The sequence below is a fragment of the Aethalodelphis obliquidens genome, unplaced genomic scaffold (genome assembly GCF_003676395.1).
Source record: "Aethalodelphis obliquidens isolate GAN/ISIS:26980383/991018 unplaced genomic scaffold, ASM367639v1 scaffold20, whole genome shotgun sequence".
Lineage (NCBI taxonomy): Eukaryota > Metazoa > Chordata > Mammalia > Artiodactyla > Delphinidae > Aethalodelphis > Aethalodelphis obliquidens.
Window position 1 is genome coordinate 20,496,904 of NW_020837964.1, and position 14,825 is coordinate 20,511,728.

At 40.1% G+C, this 14,825-nt stretch overlaps 2 long non-coding RNA genes across 5 annotated transcripts in view; one reads left to right on the forward strand and one right to left on the reverse strand.

The window, feature by feature from the left end:
- The window catches only part of LOC113627243 (uncharacterized), a 230,310-nt gene that overhangs the window by 179,186 nt on the left and 36,299 nt on the right, over window positions 1–14,825 (forward strand). The gene's annotated exons all lie outside the window — the stretch shown is intronic.
- Window positions 1–14,825, reverse strand: part of LOC113627241 (uncharacterized) — a 99,633-nt gene that overhangs the window by 31,516 nt on the left and 53,292 nt on the right. For all 4 annotated transcript variants that reach the window (XR_003435481.1, XR_003435478.1, XR_003435480.1 and 1 more), the window contains 2 exons: window positions 10,917–12,443; window positions 10,769–10,841 (listed from right to left, as the gene is read on the reverse strand). This is a non-coding gene — a long non-coding RNA (uncharacterized LOC113627241). The remainder of the gene's footprint in view (window positions 1–10,768; window positions 10,842–10,916; window positions 12,444–14,825) is intronic.

Consider the following 14,825-nt stretch of genomic DNA (forward strand, 5'->3'; position numbering starts at 1 on the left):
ACTACCGGGTGCACCAGGAATCCATAGACATGTCCCTGAAATAGACCCATGAACAGATGCTCAGAAGTAGACACCACGAAAGCCAGGTACAGATGCTTCAAAGTCTTCAGACTTAATGAAGAGAAGCACCTGGGTGTCAATCTGGTGTCTGTGCCCTTGTCACGGAGTCACCTGAATGTGCACTGGCTTCTACCTGTGAGGTCAACTTGGTCAGCTTGGGAGCTGGAGATGGGGCTTGGGCGTGGGTGGTGGTGGACTCCACATGCTCAGAAATCCTCATAGAATTGGACTGAAATAACCCTCATTCCTACGCACTTGGCTAACTGGCCAAGGTTCCAAACAAGCCCAGCTCCAAGGCTGCCTTGCTTTTCGCTTAGGCTGTTAAAGGAACATTCTAAACGCATCTTGTTTCATTCGTCCCTTACGAACAGCTGTTGACCAGAGAGGTCTCTTTTGGCATCAGAGAGGGTTAAAGGAGGAGAAGTACAGTTGTGAAATATTCTTTGACATTTCAAATATAATAAGTAACAGAACATCCAAATCAGGAAGGGGGATTCCCCTGACGTTAGGCTGTGGGACTCAGAGGCACTGCCAACTCCCTCATCAATTTTAGGACTCACGAAAGTGAAGCTCTGTCACTCCCCACACCCTGGTAAGGCTATCTCCTTTATGGCTGTGCAACCATAGAGGCTCGGATGATTAAACATCTCTAATGAGCCTAACAGAAGACAATGGCATCTGTTATTTACCTAGGGGGAAGTCAGGGGGGAAAATGTGTGTGAGCTGGGGATCATTTATGCAGCATTTAACTAGGGCTGGGATGGAAGGGAGCTGGAGGTGGAACATCAGTTAGGCCTAAGCATATGGGAATATTTTCTGATCAAACATAGGACGACTCTGTGTTGTTCAGACCAGGGCAGAAAAGAGAGATGGCAACTCACATAACGCAGGAGTAAAGGGAAATGGCATTTACAGAGCACCTACCATATACCAGGAACTAACCCTTTCGCTTCTACATATTGCTTTTTCTAGAATGATACAACAAACTCAGTAAATAGTGACTTAAAAAGTTTCCATTTTATATGAAGAAATAGATGTTCAGTGACCTTAAGACTTACTTATTCCTTCAAAGCTAAAAATTACTGGAACTTTCAAATGTAGATCTGCTTGAACCCAAGGTTAAGAAATTCCCACTTTGGGTAATTTTTAAAATGTTATTATTATATAATATTAAGGCTGTGGATGAAAGAGGCAGCTCGTTAATATACAACGTATGCACATATGTTTTCTCTAAGTGGGTATTAATTTTGACTCTGCTTCCCAGAAGGGAAGTCAGGGAGGGAAATAAGGAATGAAGGTATTTTGCAGAACGATGAGGCCTGTAAACTCTGAAGACAAGGTGTTTAAAGTTCGTTTGGTAGCATCATCTTCAGACTTTATGCACGTAGCTCTTCAGTAAAACAAACAGATACAATTATATGGTTCATTCATATATATTTATACAGGGCCTCTTATTCCAGCCCTACTCCCCCTATAATGCCTCCTTGAAACCCCACCTCTAATGGTATCCTTCCTGGACTGCTTTAGTCTTTGTGGTAGCTCCCAGTTGTGCATTCCACAATTTTTCCAGTTATTGAGATACAATTGACATACAGCACTGTGTAAGCTGAAGGTGTGCAGCATACGGACCTAACTTAGATATACTGTGAAGCGATTACCACAGTAAGTTAACATCCATCATCTCATATAGACACGCACACACACACACAGAGTGTTTTTTCACTTGTGATGAGAACTCTTAGGATGTACTCTCTTAGCAACTTCCAAACGTACCATCCAGCAGTGTTCATTAGAGTAAACGCATTGTACGTTACGTCCCCCGTACTTATTTATCTTATAACTGTAAGCTTGTACCTTTGACCACCTTCATCCAATGCCCCTCACCGCCCGCTCCATCTCTGGCAACCACAAATCTGATCTTTTTCTATGAATTTTTCTTTTTAAATTTTTATTGGAATATAGTTGATTTACAATGTTGTGTTAGTTTCAGGTGCACAGCAAAGTGAATCAGTTATACATATACGTACATCCACTCTTTTTTAGATTCTTTTCCCATATAGGTCATTACAGAGTACTGAGTAGAGTTCCCTGTGCTATACAGTAGGTCCTTATTAGTTATCTATTTTCCATATAGTAGTGTGTATATGTCAATCCCAATTTATCCCCCACCCCTTACCCCCGGTAACCATAAGTTTGTTTTCTACATCTTTATTTCTGTTTTGTAGATACCTATGAGGTTTTCTTTAAGATTCCAAATGTGAGATCATACAGTATTGTCTTCCTAATTCTCCTTAGCATAGTGCTCTCAAGGTCCATTCATGTCGCAAATGGCAGGATTTCCTTGTTTAATGGTTGAATAATATTTCATTGTATATCTATATTTATATGTATATATAGTACTTATCTAAAGATATTATATCACAATTTCTTTATCCATTCATCCGTCGATGAACACTTAGGTTGTTTCCATGTCTTGGCGCTTATAAATAATGCTATAGTAAACACAGGGGTGGAGATATCTCTTCAACATGTGTTTTCATTTCCTTTGGAAATACACCAAGAACTGAGATTGCTGGGTCTTTGGGTAGTTCTGTTTTTAAATTTTGGTGGAACCTCCATACTGTTTTCCATAGTGGCTTTACCAGTTTACATTCCCACCAACAGTGTACTAGGATTCCCTTTTCTCCATATCCTTGACAGCATTTGTTCTCTTGTCTTCTTCATAAGAGCCATTCTAACAGATGTGAGAAGATATCTCATGTGGCTTCGATTTGCATTTCCCCAGTGACTGGTGACGCTAAGCACCATTTCATGTACCTGTTAGCCATTTGAATCAACTGTCTTCTTTGGAAAAATGTCTATTCAGGTCCTTTGCCCATTTAAAAAAAATTAATTTATTACTTTTGGCTGCATTGGGTCTTCATTGCTGCCCACGGGCTTTCTCTAGTTGCGGCGAGTGGAGGCTACTCTTCACTGTGGTGTGCGGGCTTCTCATTGTGGTGGCTTCTGTTGTGGAGCATGGGCTCTAGACACGCGGGCTTCAGTAGTTGTGGCTTGTGGGCTGTAGAGCGCAGGCTCTGTAGTTGTGGCGCACGGGCTTAGTTGGTCCACAGCATGTGGGATCTTCCCGGAGCAGGGCTCGAACCCGTGTCCCCTGCATTGGTAGGCAGATTCTTAACCACTGCACCACCAGGGAACTACCTGCCCATTTTTTAACTGAATTATTTTTTGCTACAGAGTTGTATGAGTTTTTAAATATACTTTGGATATTAACTCCTTATCAGATATATGATTTGCAAATATTTCTTCCCATTCTATAGTTTTTCATTTTGTTGATTCTTTTGTTGTGTAGAAGCTTTGTAGTTTGACGTAATCCCACTTGTTTATTTTTAAATATCTAAAAAACATCATTGCTAAGACCCATCTCAAGGAGCTTTTTTCCTATCTTTTCCTCTAGTTTTATGGTTTCAGGTCTTTCATTTAAGTCTTTAATTCATTTTGAGTTGATTTTTTGTGAAGGGTAGAAGATAGGAGTATAGCTTCATTTTTGTTTATAGGTGCTTTTTTCCCAGCACCGTTTACTCAAGCATTCTTCAGTTTCTCCACTGAGCATTCTTGGGTCCCTGGTTAATTTTAGTTGACCATATATGCTTGGGTTTATTTCTGGGTTCTCAATTCTGTTCCATTGTTCTATGTGTTTGTTTTAATGCCTGTACTGTACTGTTTCAATTACTATAGCTTTATAATGCAGTTTAAAATCAGAAAGTGTGATGCCTCCTACTTGCTTCTTCTTTCTCAGAATTGCTTTGGCTATTTGGGGTCTTTGATGGTTCCATATATTTTAGGACTGTTTTATCTACTTCTGTAAAAAATGTCATTGGAATCTTGATAGGGATTGTGTTGCTTCTACAGATGCCTGTGGGTAGTTTGAACATTTTAACAATATTAATCCTTCTAATCCATGAACACAGGACACCTTTCCATTTATTTGTGTTTTCTTCAATTTCTTTCATCAATGTTTTGTATTTTTCAGTGTAGAGATCTTTCACCTCCTCGGTTAAATGTATTCCCAAGTATTTTATTGTTTTACGTGGAATTGTAAATGAGAAAAATTAATTTTTCAGATAATTTTTTGTTAATGAATAGAAACAGTACTAATTTTTGCATGTTAATTTTGTATCCTTCAACTTTACTGATGTTGTTGATTAGATCTAGGAATTTTTTGGTGGAATATTTAGGATTTTCTATCTATAAAGTCATGTCATCTGCAGAGAAAATTTAACTTCTTTCTTTCCAATTCTGATGCCTTTACTTTTTGTTTTGCTTTCTTGATTGCTCTGGCTAGGACCTCCAGTACTGTGGTGAATAGGAGTGGTAAGAGGGGGCACCCTTGTCTTGTTCCTGATGTTAGAGGAAAAATTTTCAACCTCTCACCATTGAGTATGATGTTAACTGTGGACCTGTCATATATGGCTTTTATTATGTTGAGGTGTATTCCTCCTATGCCCAATTTATTAAGAGTTTTATCATGAATGGATGTTGAATTTTGTCAAATCCGAATTTTTCTCTGTTGAGATGATCACACAATTTTTTGCTTTCATTCTATTTGTGTGATGTAACTAATTTACATATGCTGAATCAGCCTTGCATTCTAAGGGTAAATCTCGATGATGGTGAGTGATCCTTTAAATGTGCTGTTGAATTTGGTTTGCTAGTATTTTATTGAGCATTTTTATATCTATATTCATGAAGGATATCAACCTACAGTTTTCTTGAATCTTTTCTGGCTTTAGTATCAAGGTAATGTTGGCCTTGTAAAATGAGTTTGGGACTATTCCCTCTTGTTTGATTTTTTTGAAGAGTAGAAGGTTTGGCATTAATTCTTTTTTAAATGTTTGGTAACATTTTTTTATGTTTTAAATGTTTTTAAACATAAAAAATGTTTTTTAAACATTTTTTAAATGTTTAAAAATGTTTTTAAATGTTTGGTAAAATTCACCAGTGAAGCCATCTGGTCCTAGGCTTTTCTTTGTTGGAAGATTTTTTTTAAATTACTAATTCAATATCCTTACTAGTTTATTTTTTTCAGTTATACATACATATATATGTATGTGTATATACATATATGTGTGTGTGTGTATGTGTGTGTATATATATTCTTCATATTCTTTTCCATTATGGTTTATTACAGGATATTGAATATAGTTCCCAGTGCTATACAGTAGGACCTTATTTATCCACTCTATATACAGTAGTTTGCAGCTGCTAGTCCCAAACTCCCAATCCAGCCCTCCTCTACCCGCCCTCTACCTTGGAACCACAAGTCTGTTCTCTATGTCTGTGAGTCTGTTTCTATTTCATAGATATGTTCATTTGTGCCATATTTTAGATTCCACATATAAGTGATATCATATGGTATTTGTCTTTCTCTCTCTTTCAGACTTACTTCACTTAGTATGATAATCTCTAGGTCCATCCATGTAGCTGCAAAGGACATTATTTCATTCTTTTTTATGACTGAGTAGTATTCCATCGTATGTATGTATATACCACATCTTCTTTATCCATTCACCTGTCGATGGGACATTTAGGTTGTTTCCATGTCTTGGCTGTTGTAAACAGGGCTGCTGTGAACACAGAGGTGCACGTATCTTTTCAAATTATAGTTTTGTCCCAGGAGGGGGATTGCTGGATCATATAGCAACTCTTTTTAGTTTTTTGAGGAACTTCCATAGTGTTCTCTATAGTGGCTGCACCAATTTACATTTCCACCAACAGTGTAGGAGGAACCTACACTCTTTAACTGTTCTTAATATTATAGAGCAATTTTAATACTTTTCATAATTCATCAGTTCATATACTAAGTACTCACAGGGCACAAGCCACTGTCCCAACCTTGTAATTGTGCATCTCACAGAATCTAACAGCATTGTTAAAGCACTGTGGTCTCAGGCCCAAACTATCATCTCAGCAGATCCAAGTCTGTACTAAGCAGTCAGATCCATGTATTTGGCCAAAGGTTAGTTCAGTTTGAGAGTATACATCCCTGCCACCATCCCAACTCACACTGCTCAAACTGCTTTCTCCTGGTCATGTGTGTGACACCCTTTTCTCCACACCCTCTCCAGCATTTCTTATTTGTAGACTTTTTAATGAAGGCCATTCTGACTGGTGTGAGGTGGTACCTCATTGTAGTTTTGATTTGAATTTCTCTAATAATTAACAATGTTGAGCATCTTTTCATGTGCCTTTTGGCCAACTGTATGTCTTCTTTGGAGAAACGTCTATTCAGGTCTTGTGCCCATTTTTTGATTGGGTTGTTTTGGGTTTTTTTGTTATTGTATGAACTGTTTGTATATTTTGGAAATTAAACTCTTGTTGGTCACATCATTTGCAAATAATTTCTCCCAGTCCATAGGTTGTCTTTTCATTTTGTTTATGGTTGTGTTTTCTGTGCACAAGCTTATAAGTTTGATTAGGTCCCATTTGTTTATTTTTGTGTTTATTTCTATTTCCTGGGGAGATTGACCTAAGAAAACGTCAGTATGATTTGTGTCAAAGAATGTTTTGCCTGTGTTCTCTTCTAGGAGTTTTATGGTATCGTGTATTATATTTAAGTTTTTAAGTCACTTTGAGTTTGTTTTTGTGTATGGTGGGAGGGTGTGTTCTAACATCACTGATTTCCAAGAGCATGGGATTCAACATCCTTACTAGTAATTGATCTGTTCAGATATTCTGTTTCCTCCTAATTTGGTGTTGGTAGGTAATATATTTCTAAGAATTTTTCCATTTCTTCTAGGATGTCCAGTTTGTTGGCATATAGTTGTTCATAGTAGCCTCTTAGGATGCTTTGCATTTCTGTAGTACCAGATGTAATGTCTCCTTTTTTCCTTTATTAGTCTAGTTAAAGACTTGTCTATTTTTTATCTTTTCAAAGAACTACCTCTTAGTTGTTTTAATCTTTTGTATTGTTTTCCTGTCCTGTTTCTGCTCTAATATTATTTCCTTCTTTCTGCTAACTTTGGGTTTATTTTACTTTTTCTAGTTCCTTGAAGCACAGTTAGCTTGCTTATTTGATATCTTTCTGTTTCTTAATGTAGGCCTTTATTATTATGAACTTCCCTCTTAGAACTGGATTTGCTATATCCCATCAGGTTTGGTATGTTGTGTTTCCAGTTTCATTTGTCTCAAGGTACTTTACTATTTCATTTCTTCTTTAATCCATTGGTGGTTCAGGAGAGAGTTGTCTGATTTCTGTGTTCAAGAGTTATCCAATTCTCTACTGTTATTGATTTTTAGGTTCAAGCCATTTTGGTCAGAGATACTCAGCATGATTTCTATCTTCTTAAAGTTTCTAAGACTTTTGTTGCCTAATATACCATTTATCCTAGAAAACACTCCATATGCACTTGAATGTGTATTCTGCTGTTGAATAAAATGTTTTGTGTAAGTCCATCTAGTCTATAATGCTGTTCAAATCCACTGTTTCCTTACTGATTCTCTTTGGATAATCTATCCACTATTGAGAGTGGGATATTAAAGTCCCCAACTATTATTGTATTGCTGTTTATTTCTCCTTTTAGTTCTGTTTTTGGTTTATATATTGAGGTGCTCTGATATAGGGTAATTGTAAATATTATAATTGTTAGATCTTCTTGAAGGACTGATGCCTCTATCATTATATAATGTCTTTGTTTTAATATTTTTAAAGTTTATTTTACCTATCGTAAGTATAGCTACTAGCTTTTTATTACCGTTTGCTTGAAATATCTTTTTTTTTCATTTCTTTACTCTCTCTATGCATATCTTTAGAGCTAAAGTGAGTCTCGTAGGCAGCATATTGTTGGATCTTGATTTTTTTTAATGCATTCAGCCATGCTGTATCTTTTGATTAGACAATTCATTTACTTTTAAAGTAATTATTGATAGGTAAGGACTTACTATTGCCATAATTGTTTTCTGACTGGCTTGTAGATACACTGTTCCTTGCTGCTTATCCTGTTCTTTTGCATGTGTGTTGTGAAGCCTTTTGGTATTAGTATGCTTTAACCTGATTATTATGTTCTTTTGGGTAATTACTACAGTTTTTATCCTTGTGGTTACCATGAGGCTTACATAAAGTAAGGATGTTCTAATTAAAATTAGAACATCCTATTTTGATGTTACAATTTACATATTTTTAATATTTCACAGCCATAACAGGTTAGTTATTTTTACTACATTTGTTTTTAGTTTTTAAACTAGAGTTGTAAATGAAACATCCCCCCATTACCATATTGAAAAATCTGTGATTATAAATTTACCGTTACCAGTAAGTTTTATGACATACCTTATGTTTATATGATGTTAATTGGTGTTCTTTTACTTCCACTAGAACTCCCCTTAGCATTTCTTGTAAGGCAGGTCTAGAGGTGATGAACTCGCTCACCTTTCGTTTGTTCAGGAAAGTTAGTATCTTTCACTTTTGAATAATTCTTGGTTAACAGTGTCTTCCTTTCAGTGTTTTAAATGTATCATCCCACCCACTCCTGGCCTGAACGCTGCTACTGAAAAATGCACCTATAGTCTTATGGAGAGTCCTGTTTATGTAACTTCCCTCTCTTCCCTTGCTGCTTTCAAAATTCTTTGTATTTGACAATTATGTGTCCCAGTGTAGTCCTGTTGGGGTTCAACCTATTTTGGATCCTTTAGGCCTCATGGATCTGGATGTCCATTTCTCTCTCCAGGTTTGGGAAATCTCCAACCATTATCGCTTTAAATATACTTTCCTTGTTTCTTCTCCTTCTGGGATTCCCATAACATGGCTGCTTTTTCTTTTAATTTTGTCCCATTTATCCTGTAGGCTTTCTTCACTGTTCAAGCTCTCTATTGAATTCTACTGTAGTTTCCTTTTCCTTTGGGATTTGTTGGTTGAACTTTCGTTCATGAATTGTTTTCCTAATTTCATTTAGTTGTCTTTGTGTGCTTGTAGTTCACTAAACTTTTTAAAAGAGGTTTATTCCAAATTCTTTGACAGTTCAGAGGTCTCCATTTCTTACGGTCAGCTATAAGAGCTTTACTGGTTTCCTTTGGTGGTGTCATATTGACCATTTTTTGTGATCCCTGATTTCTTATGCTGGTACCTACATGCTTGAGTAAGGAGTCTCCTCCTCCAGACTTTACCAGACCACTTAATTGGTCTTCTGCATGTGTTAGTCTGTAACGTCCTTGGCAGGTGGGGTCTATTTAGGCAAGGCTTTTGCCCGAGCTCTGAGGTGTTGCCACTCTTGATTTTGCTCCCTGCCCCAATGAGACTGTACAATGGGCTCAGCTATTTCCCGGGTCCTCTGGTCGGGCTTTCTCATTGGGACGGGGTATATATTATACTCAGCAGTAGAGAGGACTATGAATGAGCGTCCCTGTCCTGATGGGACAGCAGAAAAAGGCATCAAGGGCTGGAGGACCCATTGTTTGGGGAATTGAACTAGGCAAGACTATGCACTGACTTTCCTTGCCTGACAGGGCCACCATTTTGTGCTGCAGATGGGGATAACCCTGGGGCTTTCTTTCTCTTCACTGTAAGCAAGTCTGTTAAATGGGCTCCACAGCTTCCTGTGTGCTCTGTTTAGGTCCCCTGGTTGGCAGGCTGTAGTCAGAATTGAGTTCCTGCAAATTAGTTTTTCTGCTCAGACAGGGCCCTTTGTAGGCTCTAAGGCTGGCAAGGCTCTTATTTGGAGGTCAAATTAGGCAGAACTTGGTACCAAGTTCCCTGGCCTCAGTAGCCACTGTCCCAGTTCTACAGATGGGTGGGACCACCGACCAGGTTCTTGGTGGCAGTGTAACTGGAGGTGCAAGATGGGCTACAGAGATTCCTGGGAACTCTTGTTGGGTGGGGCTGTACGTTAGCTTCCCTGCCCAGTCAAGTTGCAGAATAGGCCCCTGGCCCAGCAAGGGCTTTGTTTGGGAATCACATAAGACAGACCTGTATGCTAAGCTCTCTGGAGAAGATGGGTCACCATCTTGACTCTGCAGGCACAAAGCCGCTGGTCATGTTCTCTCTTCAAATACCACTGTAATCAGGGCTGCAGGGTATGCTACCAAGATTCCCAGGAACCCTGGTTAGAGGCTGAAACAGCAGTGGGCAGGGCTACAGCTTAGTTTCTCTGCACAGTGGGGGCAGGGGAGCCACAGAAAAGGCCCCAAGGCTGATAAGACCCATCTGGGGACTAAGGAGGCAGTCCTGTCTATCAAACTGTTTGCAGAGACCAGCCAGTGACCCCAGATGGGCAGAACCCCTGGCCAGGCTCCCTGCTCAGGTGCTGCAGCTTCCTGGTTGAGCAGGGCCATGAGTGAGCTCCCCTAAGGGTATAGGGGCCAGGCTCAGCTTGAGCTTTTCCTCTGAGGCCCCAGATCAGGCAGACCTGTACCCCACTGAGTTGCCACCACCTCAGCTCAGCAGATGAGTGAAGCTAGTGGTTAAGACTTCTACTTGGGCACTGCAGGTAGGAACTCAGTTGGCCAAGATCCAAGTGTTTGTTGGTTGTTCAAACCCCTCCCCTCTTCATCACAATCTGATTCTGAATGGGGACTCCCAAGAAGTTACCCACATTGCTGGGGCAGCTGGATGTCCACGCTGGGCCTTCTTTTCTCACTGGAGGAGCCCTCCGGGGGTGGTGCTGCACCAGCCTGGGGAGGGGCAATGTGGTCAGTGTGTAAGCTGCTGTCTTACCCTTCTTGTGTGGTCTGTCTCCGCCCTGTGTTCTAGGATTTTCTCAGCCGTGTCTTGTCCAGGAATAGTTGCTCTGTGAGGGGGAATGAAATCAGTAGCTCCCCATGGCGCCATCTTGATGGCATCACCCCCACCCCGTAATTCATACCTGTGCAGCCTTCTCGTTTCCTCCTGCCTCTCAGGGTTTCCTGATGGCAGTGAAATCACTGCATCCTTCGTATGTCTCTATTACAAGGTACAGTAGAGATGGATGGCTCACCCACTGCTGCTGGAAAGTTCTGTTTTCTTTCCCCCTTGGAGACCTGATGCCAGCAGGCAAGTGTAACCTCGGTGTGAATTAAATTCTTGCTAATCTTCCAAAGAATGCTACGAGGGAAGCTTGATGAGTAAACAGGCCACAAAAGGAAAGGTAGGATTCCCCACATCATTCAGCCAGTAGGTTGTGGCTCTGGAGGTGGAGGAGGAACCTCTTTCCCTGGGCCCTCCCATCCTACTTGGAGTTTACGAAGCCTACCTTTGGTCGGGGCATTTATATTTCCTTCTGCCTAGAACCCAGTTTCTCGTGTTCTTTTCTTGGTTGTGCTTTTCAGACCTTCATCCATCAGGTCTTTGCTCAAATGGCAGTCCTTCAGAAAGGCCTTACCTGACCACTTAATTTTTTTCGTAAAGACTTAACATGATCTGCAATTTTTCAGTAATTTAGTTGTTTGCCTGCTTATTTATTGTCTGGACTTCCTCTAGAATTTAACTCCTTATTCACTACAGTAGCCCCTGTGCCTCAGAATCTTCATGTGCTCCTCCCAAATAGTGGGAGAATAAATGAACTGGGGGTAAAGTATGCCTTAGATGGTTCCTGCATGGTAGGAGCATCACCTGTATTACATCACTGTCAGAAATGCACAGCCTCACCCTAGAACTAGAATCCGAGTGGGGACCCAGCACTCTACATTGTAACAGGCCCTCCAGGTGCTTCTGATGCATGCTCCAGCTTGAGAGCTCCTAGGGGGGCAGTGCTTCTTTATTGATCTTGAATATGCATCTGAACAGACCTAGGATACCTTGGTAGAATGCAGATTCTTGTTCAGTAGGTCTGGGTGGGGGGAGGTGTCAGGGAACCTGCATTTCTAACAAACCCAGGTGGCACTCACGCTGCTGACCACTTACTTGCCACTCAAGTAAGTGGTCAGCAGCATCTTTGCAGTAACCTGGGAAGCTGTAAAAATCACTGATGCTGGTCCCTCCCTTAGATGTTCTGATTTAATTGGCCTGGAGTACAGCTATACTGGGTCTTTTTAAAAGCTCCTCAGGCCATTCTAATGTGCAGTCAAGGCTGAGACCTGCCACCCTAGAAGGTTTCCAGGTGTGTGCATCCTCAGAACACCACTGGGTGTGCAGACAGGTGACACACGGCAGCTCTGAGCCAGGGTATGCATAGAGTTCAGACACCATAAGACACAAGACCTGAGGGTTCTGTGGGAGACCTAAAAAAGGAAGTCTATGGGGAGACAAACTCAAGGAGAAACTGTAAGCAGTGGGGGAAACTAACTCCCTCAGCCCACTTACCGACCTAGATCTGCAAACACGTCCGCTCAATACAAGGATTCGATGCTGCTCAATCCACGCTGATCCAATGAGTACAAAAACCAGTGATGACGTCGTCCTGAAGATAAAACTCCTATGGATAAACAAATGTTCCAGGGATTACATTAGCTGGCCAGGTTAATTGAAAATGACTCCAATAATTAGTTTTGTGCATTTAGTTTGTTATTAGTGCAGATGCTTTTCATAGAAGGGACAAAAGCTCCTAAGTGAAACCTCTCTGGCTTTTCTGTCATTCCTCTGAACTTGTGTTCTAAAAAATGGATCATGCATTCAGAGGGTTCGCTAGATTTAAAATAAATCATCCCTTTGGTGTACACAGCCCCATATACATTGGGTTATATACCTTGAGATGAAGAGACATAAACAGGTGGTGTTTTGTTCCTATTAACATGCCCAGTGGGACTTCTTAAAAGAGGGTTGATGTTTATTAGGATGTTTTCAAGAATGCTCTCTAAAATGAACAAGAACATGAATATAACAAGAACATGAATATAAATACTGTTCCTAATAAATTAGATTTTTAAAAGAGGAATGTGAAAGAAGGCATTATGAATGTAACAAACAAGACGCAGGAAGTGGGTTGTTAACCCTGAATCTACCTCCCAGATTCTCCATTTCATCATCTCAGGATGCTAGAGGGATGAACAGGAAGTTCTGGGAGGCATTATGCAGAATAGTGTTAAGATACCACGTTTGACTAAAAACAGAACTACCATATGATCCAGCAATTCCACTCCTGGGAATATATCCAGACAAAATGCTAATTCAACAAGATACACGTTCCTCTATGTTCACAGCAGCACTACTGACAATAGCCAAGACATGAAAACAACCTAAATGTCCATCAACAGATGAATGGATAAAGAAGATGTGGTGAGGGTGTTGGCCCCGCCCACTCGAGCCTGGGAACCCCCACCCTCTGAGACCAGAGGCAGGAGGCATGCCTGGGCCCCTTCCATTCTATAAGCCACACCCCCAGGGCATTTTCCAGCCCTCTGGGTCCTAAGCATAGGCCTTGCCCTCCACAGCCAAGGCCTTTTCCACTTTCTCCCCCCCACACACCCCCACTGCACAGCTTGCAGGATCTTGGTTCACAAGCTGGGGGTCAGGGAGAAGCTCCTGCAGTGAGAGCTCTGAGTCCAAACCACTGAACTAACAGAGACCCTCAGACCCCCAGGGAATATTCATCTGAGTGAGGTCTCCTACAGGTCCTCATCTCAGCACCAACCCAGCTCTACCCAACAGCCTACAAACTCCACTGTTGGAAGCCTCAGGCCAAACAACCAGTAAGACAGGAACACAATCCCACTCTTCCAAAAAAAAAAAAAAAAAAAAAATGAGATGGCAAAAAAATATGTCACAGATGAAGGAACAAGGTAAAATCCTACAAGACCAAATAAATGAAGAGGAAATAGGCAATCTACCTGAAAAAAGAATTCAGAGTAATGAGAGTAAAGATGATCCAGAATCTCAGAAATAGAATGGAGACATGGATTGAGGAAATAAATGTTTAACAGAGATCTAGAAGCACTAAAGAACAAAGATGAACAACACAATAACTGAAATGAAAAATACACCAGAAGGAATCAATAACAGAATAACTGAGGCAGAAGTTTCTGGTAACAGGAACATACATATTAATAATAACCTTGAATGTAAATGGATTAAATGCCCCAACCAAAAGACACAGACTGGCTGAATGGATACAAAAACAAGACCCATATATATGCTGTCTACAAGAGACCCACTTCAGACCTAGGGACACATACAGACTGAAGGTGAAGGAATGGAAAAAGATATTCCATGCAAATGGAAATCAAAAGAAAGCTGGAGTAGCAATACTCATATCAGATAAAATAGACTTTAAAATAAAGAATGTTACAAGAGACAAGGAAGGACACTACATAATGATCAAGGGATCGATCCAAGAAGAAGATATAACAATTATAAATATATATGCACCCAACATAGGAGAACCTCAATACATAAGGCAAATGCTAACAGCCATAAAAGGGGAAATTGACAGTAACACAATGATAGTAGGGAACTTTAACACCCCACTTTCACTAATGGACAGATCATCCAAAATGAAAGTAAATATGGAAGCAGTAGCTTTAAATGACACAATAGACCAGGTAGATTTAATTGATATTTATAGGACATTCCATCCAAAAACAGCAGATTACAGTTTCTTCTTAAGTGCACATGGAACATTCTCCAGGATAGATCACATCTTGGGTCACAAATCAAGCCAAGGAAAATTTACAAAAATTGAAATTGTATCAAGCATCTTTTCTGACCACAACACTATGACACTGGAAATCAACTACAGGAAAAAAAAACTGTAAAAAGCACAAATACATGGAGGCTAAACAGTGCACTACTAAATAACCAAGAGATCACTGAAGAAATCAAAGAAGAAATAAAAAGTACATAAAAACAAATGACAATGAAA